Here is a 12,589-nt window from a genome sequence, read left to right as displayed (position 1 = left end):
AGGGCTGGTCTGTCTTGATCCTTTAAGAGTCTTGGGTAGATTCCAACAGGCCTCAGAGAACTGAGAGGTTAAGTAATGTGTCCAGTGCCTCCCAGCTTCTGTGTATGTGTCACAGGAAGGCCTTGGATCCCAGTCTCCCTGACTACAAGGCCAGTGCTCTAATCCCTCCCCCAGCATTAGTCATTGGATACCAGTGATTTGTGAGTTTTGGAGGTATTGTTTTGGAGTTCTCTTAGAAATAGCTATTGTCACTTTCATTAACTTCATCTTTTTCATCAGTTTATATAGACAAGCTAGGTTGGAGTTAGCATAATTTCAGGTATCATCTTATCTTTATCTTAGAATCAAAGAAGCACATTTTTCTTAAAAATAGCAACTAAATTAAGATTTGTTGCTTTTAAAAAAACTATGTGATCCAAGACTGATTTATTTCTCTGGTTCAGTATTTAGTAATTATATATACATATATGTGTGTATATATATGCATACACACACATATATTTCATGCACTAACAAAATAGCAGTGTTACTTCTTTTTACCACATGATAAGCTATAATTTCAAAGTCTTATCTCTTATCTCTTACAAGTCATTACTAGAAAATTTCTCCTTAAATATAAACCCCTTCTCTTTTTTATCCAGTTTTCCTCTCTGGATTGAAATTTTACAATTAAAAAACTTAACATCTTTTAGAACTCTGAAGCTCTTGAAGACAATGTTTTCATTTCTTTTTATAATTGTCTTTTTGCAAGTAGGAACAAAAGGGTAGTCTTTAAGCAGTCCAAAGTACAAGACACAAATGTTGCAGTCACATGTAAATAACTAAATTATGACTTGATTAAACAGAAAGAGTAAATATATTTTTCTTTTAATATAGAAGTGTCAGTATTAACAACATAACACAATGTCTCATTAATGCCCTTATCCTTTGACCTTCAAAAAGTGACTATACTTACTTTTACATATTGTTTAGAGCCCATTAGCAGTAAAGACAGCATTGTTTACCTAGGAGAGAGACTTTCAGTCCAGCAGCTGAGTCAGAGGCCATACTGAAAAGGAGTGAAAAAAATGAAATTAAGGAGTGAGGGAGATGCACTGGGAGAAGGAGAGAGGTAGAATGAGGTAAATTATGTTTCTACTATTTTTACCTCATGTTCCCCTCTTATGTAAGATAATACACTTTCTTATTTTCCTCTTCCTTCCCTTCCCATTATATTCCAATTTCCTTCTTCTATTAAGTATATCAAAAGAGAATAAAATTATTTCCAGATGCTTTGTTTATCTTACTTAAATTTCTCTTTGACTTTTAAAGAAACTGGTGCTCTGAGAGGATGCTTGCTCTTTTTCTTTCTATTAGAATGTAAAAACATGTCATCATCCTATAGTCCCATCAAGTTTTGAAACTGTATTTATTTACCAATGTTTCTCATGATTCCTGACTTTTCATTTCAAAGATTTTATTCAACTCTAGTCTTTTCATTAGGAATAGTTAGACACATTCTATTCCATTAAAGGTTCACTTTTCTCTATAGAAATATACTCCGTTCAACCAAATAGGTTATTCTCAATTGTAAGCAGTTAGCTTTTGCCTTTTGGAATATCAAATTCCGTGCTTTTTGCTCCAGAGCTGTAGTAGCTGCTAAGTATTGTGTGATCCTGTTATGGCTGCTTGGTACTTGAAGACTTTCTTTTTGATTATGGTAAACTCAGGAGCAGGTCTGGATCATCTGCACCTGAACTTGATTGCCAGCTTTGGTGTGAAATTGGTCAGCTCTCCATACGCTGTTTCTAACAGCACTGCAGATATGGGAATGACCTTACTTCTGGCATCAGCCTGGACAATAGTAGAAGATCCTTTTAGGCCATTTAATTTCATGATGATTCATAACCATAGCCTTTATTAGTGAAAATAGTCCTTTTCAAGTTCTCCTGATTCTTAGATAATGTTTTCCATTTTTAGTTAGGGATTTATATTATTCAGAGTAAGAGAAGAGTTTCACTGGAATCTGGTATGACCTATTTAAAACAAATATGCATGAACATATTTTATTATTTGGCATCGGACATTTTCCCCTTATCCATTCCACTTATTTATACAGAATCAGTATGATGTAATGCTAGATGACAACCAGAAGATATAGAACCTAGTTCCAGTTTTGCCACTTACCAGCTATGTAACCTTAAGTGAGGCACTTAACCTTGTCTTAGTTTCAGCTTCTTCATTTCTAAAATGGGAATAATAAACATTACTTATCTAGTTTGCCTGCCTCATAGGGCTGCTTTAAGGATCAAATGAGAAAATGTATATTTGAAGGTGCTTTGTTAATCATAAAGTTTCTTATATTGCAAGGTAGCAGTAGTTCTTAACATTCTTTTCTTTGTTATAGAGCAGTGAATACATTTTACAATATTTTTGTCCAAATAATTTCAAAACCATTATAGAATGCTTCCAGGAGTTAGGTATACACTAGTAGTTTGGAAAGGAGCTACAAAGGAGTGCATGTCATAATCGAGCCAAAAGTATCCTGGGGACATGAACAGTGTTCCTAAGCACATTTGGGCATATTCTGATGCTAGCTAACGTATTGATAGAAGACATCTCCCATTCTCCCACGGTGAACAGTGGAATACAGGAAAGAGCTATACCTTTTTGTATGTCTACATGAAAGAACTAAATTTTGGGCTTTTTGCCTCCCTGTAAGGCATGAGTTTTTAACATTTTTTTTGGTCATGAATTTATTACATAGTCTGGTAAAGTGTATAGATCCATTTTTAGAATAATATTTCTAAATTAATCAATTAAAATATGTACGATTACAAAGGAAACCAATTCTATTGAAATACAGTTATCTAAATTGAAAAAAATTCCCAAGGTTAAGAACCCCAGCCTTATTGTGACAGAAGATTGCTAGTTTAGAATAAATGTTACAACGTAACCCTTTTGCCAAGATATTCTGGTTTATACTATGAGGAAAATACTACCTGTTCCCAATATGTTTTGATTTTTTTTTTTGCTGAAACTTATGTTCTACTTCATGTAGAAATGGATGAGTCACGTGTGTTCCAGGACAAGAGTTCTCAGAACAACTCATTTTACCAGAGATTGTAAAGCAAGGTATAAATTACAATTTTCTCCTTCATTTCTTTGTCTTAAAAGCATGATAGAATTGTTTGTAGAGACAGTTCCATGGCCTGCTTTTGCATCTCTGATTTTTAGGGCACGAGGTAGCTACTTCACCAGATGCTAAGTATTTTTCTATCGACTGGATGGGACAAGGAGTGACAGGATCTACTCTGGGAATCATAGGTACGGGCAAAATTGGCTATAAGGTTGCTTAGGAGGACAAGGCATTTGAAATGAAGATTCTATATCACAATAAGAACCGCAGATAAAACTGCCAGAAAATTAATTTCTAAACTTAACTGAAGCTGTGTCTCTCTAAACGAAGCCTGTGATTCCAATCACTGCTGTATCACACTGTGGTGATAAAATTCCTCCTGCTTCTCCCTCCATAGAGTTTCAGTCAGATGTTCTCCATCGTTCTCCTCTTCCTTCCTTCTTTCCCCATTCTAATTCCTGGATTTTCCCTCAAAAGTATATCTTCTTAATACACAGTGTTACTTTCATCCCTCTTTACCTATCCAATTCTCCAATTCTCCCCCCCCCCCAACTCCTCTGCAGATATGTAGTTGTGAAAGGGAGGTGTATTTTAATAGGACTTTGCAGACCCCTTCAAAAGGGTGTTGGGAATCCCACAGTTTCTACAGATCATACTTTGAGAACTGTTGCTCCATCTATAATATCTGTGAACGCACATAAACTATTTTCTACTTCTCCCATCCTTTTTATTTTTAAAGTCTATGTAATTTACAAGACACCGATTGGAGCTGGTATTTGAACACAAGTTTTTCTGACTCTAAATCCAATGCTTTTCCTTCTATACCACATTGCCTCCAAGCTTTTTCAAATTTAATTTGAATTTAATTAGCAGCCCTTCACCTAAATAACGTCTGATTATTTTACCTTGCTTTAGGTTTCTCTTCAGTGCCTTTTTGCTGGATTTTGTTCTTGGTTTCTTGAACATTCTTTGGGCATCTTGGGCTATTTTTGATTAGGAAACTCACTATTTTTTCTTGGTTTACTGTAGCAGGAAGGTAGAAGGGGAACAGGCAGTTGGGGCCCATTATTGTACAAAATTGGATGAGCTGCTGCAAGAATCAGAGTTTGTATTGCTGGTCCCCCACTTTGACACCTCAGACTTATAAGTTGATTGGAAAGAGGGAACTAGGACTAATGAAACTTACTGCTACTCTTATAAAGGTTGGCAGAGGTAAAGAATATTAGAGTATATGCTTACCAAAATGATATTTTCCCCTTTCACTGAAAAGACACAGAAGTAAATCCCAAATATGTTACATTCTCTATCAACTTCGCTGGCAGGTTAAATACTAAACCTGAGACTTAAATACTTTGGCCACATAATGAGAAGACAGGACTCATTGGAAAAGATCCTGGTGTTGGGAAAGATTGAAGGCAAAAGAGAAAAGGGACAGCAGAGGGAGAGATGGATTGATATTGTGATGGAAATAACGAACATGACCTTGGACAGGCTTTGAGAGATAGTGGAGGATAGAAGGGCCTGGTGTCACGAAGAGTTGGGCACCACTGAATGACTGAACAACAACAACAAATCAACTTCCTTCTTTTGCAGGTCTCATGGTTTAAAGAATAACTCTGGGAAACAAGTGAGTTAAAATTTACCTTCTAATTCTAAGTGTGCTTGACCTTTTGTGAATATCTTTTAACCCAAGTTTCTAAGTCAGGAAGAACAAAAAATGTTTTTAATTCAGATTCTTTCATGCCTTATGTGGGAAAGAACAGTAACAAACTGGGTGTCTTTTAAGTTTCATTCATTGCACATTTTCTGATTATTTAGTAACTACTTTCTCATCAAAGTCTTTGTTTTTCTTCCTTAGCATTTTTATAATGCCTAATTTAAATATCTACACATAGTAGTTGTCCCTTCTTCACTCAAAATTAAGTCAGTGAGTTGAACATAGAACTTATAAAACCGAGAATGATAACCAATTTTAGTACAGAGAAGAAGTTCCATTGATATTGAAATAATATGACTGAAATGAATAATGATTGCATGTCATTAATAATTTACTGATGGTCAAAGTGCAGATAGTGGAATTTGGATGCCATAGGTCAAGGAATGGCTCTATTACTAATTAACTATGGTCTTGTGTAATCCTCATGCCTTAATTCCTTTATGTATATAAAATAAAGATAATAATATCTGGAATTTGTAACTGAAAGGTTTTAGGTAGTAGAGCTAGAAGTGCTTTGGAAAAGTAAGAATTCATATTTACATGTAGCATTGCCATTCTATGGGATGTATAAGTATTTCCCCCTACTTCTGGGATGACCATCCTGGGCATTTTAATCCCCAAGGCAGATGCATTAAAGAATGAAGGTTTGTCCTTTGATAGCAGTGGCGCTAAACACTGGACAAGTAAGTAATCCCTGTTCTAGAGATTAATATGACAACTAACAAAAGAACAGTATTCAGGAATCTTTCTTCAGACAGAAAGTACCTTAGGAGAGTGTCACACCAAGGTAGTTTACTCTAAGCTTTGGAGTTAGGCATTTACTGAATACTGATTGACATTCAGAAAGAACATCATAAACCTTTCTGCAATTCTATGAAAATTCTAAGTATAAAGGAGAAGAGTTTCTCAGTTTAACCACTGCTTGATGGGACATGAGCATATAATTTTTAACCTGAAATGAAATCAGAGGCACCATGACCTAGTGGTCTTGGAGTCAGCAAGACCTGGGTTTAAACCCTGTCTCAGACACTTTCTGGTTGTGTGACCCTGGGCAAGTCACTCAGCCTCTTTGGTCATCAGTTTCATGTCTGTAAAATGAGGTGGTTGGACTCTCTGACCTTTGAGATCTATCCTTTCCAGCTCTAAGTCTATCTCATTTTATTCTTCCAGTCATCCTGTAAAGTGGGTTTATTTATGGTTATTTACCTGATTTTATAGATAAGAAAACTGATGACCCAGCAATTAAACGACTTGCTCAATGACAAAAAGCTAGCAACTTCAAGAAATTGAATTAAAACCCAGGTCCATCATTTCTTAGGCTGATCTTCCTTTCACTAGAAGATTCTTCCTCTCATCTCAGCTTTAAATGTTAAGTTCTTCTTAAATTATAAAAAAAAAGTATCCTTTTGCACTGGAAAAAAGTGATTTGGCCATACCTTATGTTTTCTAGGCTCCCTTTTTTGGTTTTGTATTGCCATCATTTCATTTTTTGTGATTTGATATTCATATTTCTTGGTCATTTGAACAATGAGAACAAGGGTAACTGCAGTTTTAAAGAAGTTATTGAAACAGCTTGAAATGTGAACATTACTTTTCTATTGTATATAGTCTAATTATTGTAGTGACAAAAATACTCTTACATTAATTCTGGCCAAATGGTTAATGAAGATGCCCTAGTTTAAGCTCTTCAAACTGGAATTATTAAAGCTGCAGGGCTGCATGTGACTTAGTCTGAACCCCTGCAAAGGTAAAGAACTGATGCAGCACATTTTTATTTAGATAAAAATAGAAGCAAAGTTCCCAGTCTTTGTTTGAGGATAAAGGTTTTCTTTGGCTGATGTCTCAGTTACAGAGTCACAGGGTTTTAGAAGTCTTCTAATCTATTCTCCCCTCCTCCCAATGTAGAATTCTTCCTATAACACTGAGAGTTATTCACATAGCCTATGTTTGAATACCTGCAGTGACAAATTGTTTGGTACCCCCGTCAGGCATTCCATTCCATTATTGATAAATTCTAGTAGTTAGATTTTGGTTCAGTATAAGAAAACTTCTTGTCACTTCTACATAGTGGTCTTAGGTCCACCATTTTAAGCAAAACAAAGCAAAGCTATCACCATATCTATATATGCTACAACTGTAGGTTTTGTGTCTGTATTTATTCTTCTCTTCTCCAGACTGACTACCTAATTTCCTCATCTCCAAAATGAGGTTATTGGATTAGAGAATCTTTAAGGTCTTGTCTGGTTCTAAGATTCCATTATTCCTCCATGAATCAAATAGATTTTTTATATTCTTTTTTAGTCTCCTACACATTTTTATTTTCCTACAAATGTAAAAAAAGAAACTAAAGTATAATAATTTTAAAAAGAAATCAGTGAAACCTGAAAAATTTTTTTTCAATGCATGTTTATTTCAGACCTCATCTTTTATTAAAGAGTGTTATTTTAACACTGTATATTGGAAGTACAACTCATCAAAATTTCATAATAGAAAATATGGTTGAAAGCATTCTGGCTGCTGTCAGTGGCCTTTCTATTCCTGATGAAGTACTTCTTAAATGGTTTCTTTGGGTGGGAAGTTCATAATGATGGAAACCTGGAAGATTACAAAGGCTTATTTTTTTACACTTTATATCTGTAAGTACCTTTCTTAAAGAGATTAAAAGAACATAGATTTCAATTTTATTTTGTTCTAATAGCTAGCAATAAATAAAGTGAACTTCCACTCATCCCTTCAAGTGTCTCCCATGGTGGTGTCCTATTATGACATATGACATTGTTTCCTTTTATAGCAAATTTCTATAATTAAGAAGTTTTGTAAGTACAATACTAAGTCTATTAAATAATAGATTGATACTGGAACATCTCTGAGTTACTATAATAGGATGAATGTATGAACATCTTACAATTTTAACCTACATTTGTGGTCAAATTATAATACAAGGATGATATCCTTCTAAGGAGGAAATGATGTAATGTGAAAGTTTTCTAAATAAATGAAATAGCAAATTTTGAGAAAGCAACAGATTTAGATTGTTTTCTCTAAGAACTATATACAGATGTATATGATTGGCTTCCAAAATTTATCTATCATGGAAATTCAAGCTTTGAGTATGTTTTAGTAATAAATTCTCAAAATTGGATTAAAGATTTATTAATTAGGGATTAAGGATTTTACACATAAATTGTATTGATAATGGTAAAGAAAGTGAAATTATTTTCCCCTTTTTATAGTGTCTGATAATTTGAAAAGGCAGAACAGGCCATGAATGAGCTTCCTAAGAAAAAGCACTGGGACCAGACAGATTTACAAGTGAATTCTCCAAACACTTAAAGATCAACTAATTCCAATATTAAATAAATTACTCGGAATAATAGGCAAAGAAGGGATCCTACCAAACTCCTTTTATGAAACAAATATAATACTGATTTCTAAAACCAGGAAGAGCAGAGAATAAAGAAAAGAAATTATAAACTAGTTTCATTAATGAATATAGATGCAAAAATCCTAAGTAAAATACTAGCTAAAATATTAGAACAATATATTACAAAGATTATACATATACATTATAACCCAGTGGGATTTATACTAGGAATGCAGGGATGGCGTAATAAAAGGAAAACTATAAACATAATTGACGTGTTAAAAAATATTTGAAAATATAGGTATAAATTGTTTTTCCTTAAATTGATAAAAAACATGTTTCTCTAAAACCATCAGCAAGCATTATTTGTAATGGGGATAAACTAGATAGATGCCTTCCTAGTAAGATCAGGTTTAAAACAAGGATGTCACTGTCACCAATATTATTCAATATTGTATTGGAAATCCTAGCAATAGCAGTAAGAGAAGAAAAAGAAATAATCAAAATAGGGCATGAGGTAATAATACTACCTCTTTTTGCAGACAGTATAACAAACAAAACTGTGCAAGAAGAGATAGTAAGAGATGCCCCATTTAAAATGACTCTAGACAGCATAAAATACCTGGAAGTACATCTGCCAAGAGAAACCCAGAAACTACAGGAGATTTAAATAATTGGAGAAATATAAATTTTTCATAGGTAGGCAGGGCCAATATAATAAAAATGGAGAACAAAAAGTCAAGAGTCCAAAGGAACTAAGAAAAATATGTAAACAAAGGAGGTTTGGCAGTACCAGATTGTAAGCTATATTATAAGGCAGTAATTATCAAAACTTTCTGGTGTATTGGCTAAGAAATAGAAAAGTAGCTTATAAATTTTTTTTAAATTTTCTTATATCAGGTACAGGATTTAGATAAGGAAACAACAAATGTTATATAAACTGAAATTCTCTGAAGTTTCAAAATTGGAGAACCAAATTTTAGTGATTGCACCAAATCATATTACATCAGAATTATCTAGGAACTTCTAGATTTGGAACCAGAAAAGCAGAGCCCCTTTTTAGAGCTATCCTGAGAATAAACATATTGTCCAAAAAAAGATATCTAGGGACCATATAACTACATGAGACAACTGGGACTCAAAACGTGCTGATTAAATGGATACTGAGAATGACATACAAGGAGACCGGATGTCAGTTAATATTGGTTATAAATTGTATTTTTTGATCTTTCCTTTTAAGATGTTTATGTTTAAGTTTTCTTGGATATGTTGTTTAGAGACTCTTAACTAAGGACTTATGTCATGCTGACCAGAAACTCAGATCCAAAGATTGACACAAGGTGTTTTCTTATTTGAACACTGGCCCCATACTAATCAATCAATCATTTTGTTTGAGGACTCCCACCAGACCTTTATGATTACTCCCGCAGCTGCCAAATTTATGGGTGTGGATTCCTAAATCATCTGAAGAAAGTCCCTACTCCTAAATGGATGGCAAAACCCTCCAGGGACCTCCAGCTTCCTCTAGTATGGACCAAGAAGCAGCCGACATCCAGATGAGATAGCTGTCCCAAGGTTCTGGATGAGAGCTGAGTACACTGTCCTAGTTTTTTCGCTTCCCTTTTGTTATGTACCCACCAATGCCCTGATTCATGTGTGTGTTGGCTTTTCTCCCTCTACACTCTTGGCTCTTCTCTGCTTGTGAGCAAACAATGGCTAACAATGATACCTGACACACACTTCCTCCACAGGTCCCTTCAAGACATTAATGCCCTGGGCAATATCTCGTCCTGTCCCAACTAGCCTCTTGTGGTATCTTGGCTTATACCTTACTTCTCCTTTATTGGTCATAAGGGTAGGGCTTCTTTCTTTCTTTCTTTTGGATCAACCTATTCTTTTAAAAAAAAATTTTTATTAATTAATTTATTTTTAGTTTACAGTATTCAGTTCCAAAAGCTTTTGAGTTTTAAATTTTCTCCCCCTCCCCAAGATGGCATGCAATCTGATAGAGGCTCTACATATACATTCATATTTTCACATTAGTCATGTTGTCAAGAAGAATTATAAACAATGGACTAAATCGTGACAAAGAAGAAACAAAACATATAAGTCATATAAGTCTTTCCAGGTTTTTCTGAAGTCTGCCTGCTCATCATTTCTTACAGCATAATAGTATTCCATTACATTTCTATACCATAACTTATTCAGCCATTCCCCAATTGATGGGCATTCCTTCAATGTCCAATTCTTTGCCACCACATAAAGAGCTGCTATAAATATTTTTGTACCTGTGGGTCCTTTTCCCATTTGTATGATCTCTTTGGGATACAGCCCTAGAAGTGGTATTGCTGGGTCAAAGGGCATGCACAATTTTATAGCCCTATAGGCATAGTTCCAAATTGCTTTCCAAAATGGTTGGATCAGTTCACAACTCCACCAACAATGCATTAGTATTCCAATTTTCCCACATCTTCTCCAGCATTTATAATTTTCCTGTTTTGTCATGTTAGCCAATGATAGGTGTGATGTGGTACCTAAGAGTTGTTTTTATTTGCAATTCCCTAATCAATAGCGATTTAGAGCATTTTTTCATATGACTATAGATAGCTTTAATTTCTTCCTCTGAAAACTGCCAGGTCATATCCTTTGACCATTTATCAATTGGAGAATGGATTGTATTCTTATAAATTTGACATATGTTTTAGAAGTGAGGCCTTTATCAGAGACACCGGTTGTAAAAATTCTTTCCTAGTTTTCTGTTTCCCTCCTAATCTTGGTTGCATTGGCTTTGTTTGTACAACAACTTTTCAATTTAATGTAATCAAACTTATCCATTTTGCATTTCATAATCTTCTCTATCTCTTGTTTGGTGGTAGGGGTTCTTTCAGACCTCCTCACTTTGGCTAAAGTGGGGAAATGTCAAGATATTTGGAGACCTCCTGTTTTCCAGAGCTAAGGCCCAGCAAGCAAGCTGTGCCCTGAGCTTGGCATACCAACAATCCTTTGTGCTCACTTCCTGGATGATCTCAGCCCCAGCAAAAGCTCAAAATTGTTTCACACCAGCATTAGGCGGTTTCTGAGGTCTCTTGAACAAGCACCTTTAGTACCCGTGTTCTGGTCGTGAAGTCCTGCTATGAATCAAACTTGTCCCATCGTTGCTGTTGTCCCTCTTTGTCAGGGCTAGAGCTCGCTGCCCAGCCATTGGTATATAACTATTGAGAACTTCCCACACTGCCTCATGCCTCCCCCCCCCCCCCAGGGGTGGGGCTCCAGCACAAGTGCAAGCCTTTTCTCTCACTTTGAAATTAAACTTCTGTCTGATTCCTGACTCTCCTGTCTCTAGCCTGCTTTGTGGGGCTCTGGTCACCCACGGGTTAGAGCCTGGTTCTGGTGAGGTTGATGTTGGAGATAAATCAACAGAGGGAAAATACGACTGATGTCAGAATGGAGCATAGGAGAAGGCTTTTTGCAGAAGTCATACTGTAATTGAGATTTGAAGCAAGCCAGGGAAACCAGAAGCGGGAGGTGAGGAGGCAGAGTGTTCCAGACATGGGGGACAGCCAATAAAATGCTCTGAGTAGGAGTTGGAAGATAGGCTGTCCTGTGCAAGGAACATCCTGGAGGCTAGTATCACTGAGTTAGAGTATGAGGTGGGGAAAAGGGCATAAGGTATAAAAGACTGGAAAGGTAGGAGGGGTCCAGGTTATGAAGTGCTTTAAAAGCCATACAGATTTTGCATTTGTCCTAGAAGTAGTAGTCAGCCACTGAAGTTAATTGGGAGTTGTGTGGGTGGATATAACACGGTCAGGGAGATAACAGGGAGCCACTGGAGTTTATTGAGCGTGTGTGGGTTGATGTAGCATGGTCAGATCTGCGGCTTTAGGATCAGTTTGACACCTGAGTGAAGGATCGCTAGGGAGAGACTTGTGGCAGGGAGACCAACTAGCACGCAATAGCCCAGGCATGAAGTGGTGCACCTGGGTGGTCGTGTCGGAGGAAAGGGGGCACACACCGAGATGTAAGGAAAGGACTTGGCATCACCGTTCTTGTTTTTACAACTTTGCAGCCCCCTAGCGGAAGAAAAGTTTTTGTTCTGTCTTTACATTTGGTATATTCTCTTCTTTACATAAAGACCTTGGGAATCCGATTTCCCTTAACAAGTTGGAGGAACGAAGTTTTAAAAGTTTACTTTTGGGAACACGGTCTCGGAGGTAGGAGGAATAACACCACCACACTCAGCCCTGGAGGCACCTCTAGCTCTGCTAGCCCCGGCAGCTCTCACACTCACAAGGCGGTGACGTCACCAGGGCGGTGGGCGGGACCACCTGCCGCGGCTGGGGCGTCAGGGCCAATCGCCGCGTGGCGGAGCTCGGGTCTCGCGGCCGGAACT

At 36.4% G+C, this 12,589-nt stretch overlaps 1 pseudogene; it reads left to right on the top strand.

Annotated features, from left to right (window-relative positions):
* Nucleotides 1–1,696: 1,696 nt before the first annotated feature.
* On the top strand, nt 1,697–7,420 carry LOC118835596 (annotated as a pseudogene).
* The last annotated feature ends 5,169 nt before the right edge of the window (nt 7,421–12,589 follow it).

This window comes from Trichosurus vulpecula, chromosome 1 (assembly GCF_011100635.1).
Source record: "Trichosurus vulpecula isolate mTriVul1 chromosome 1, mTriVul1.pri, whole genome shotgun sequence".
In the NCBI taxonomy this organism is placed as follows: Eukaryota; Metazoa; Chordata; class Mammalia; order Diprotodontia; family Phalangeridae; genus Trichosurus; species Trichosurus vulpecula.
Note: the sequence above shows the minus strand (reverse complement) of the source record. Positions and strands in the feature narration are given on the sequence as shown.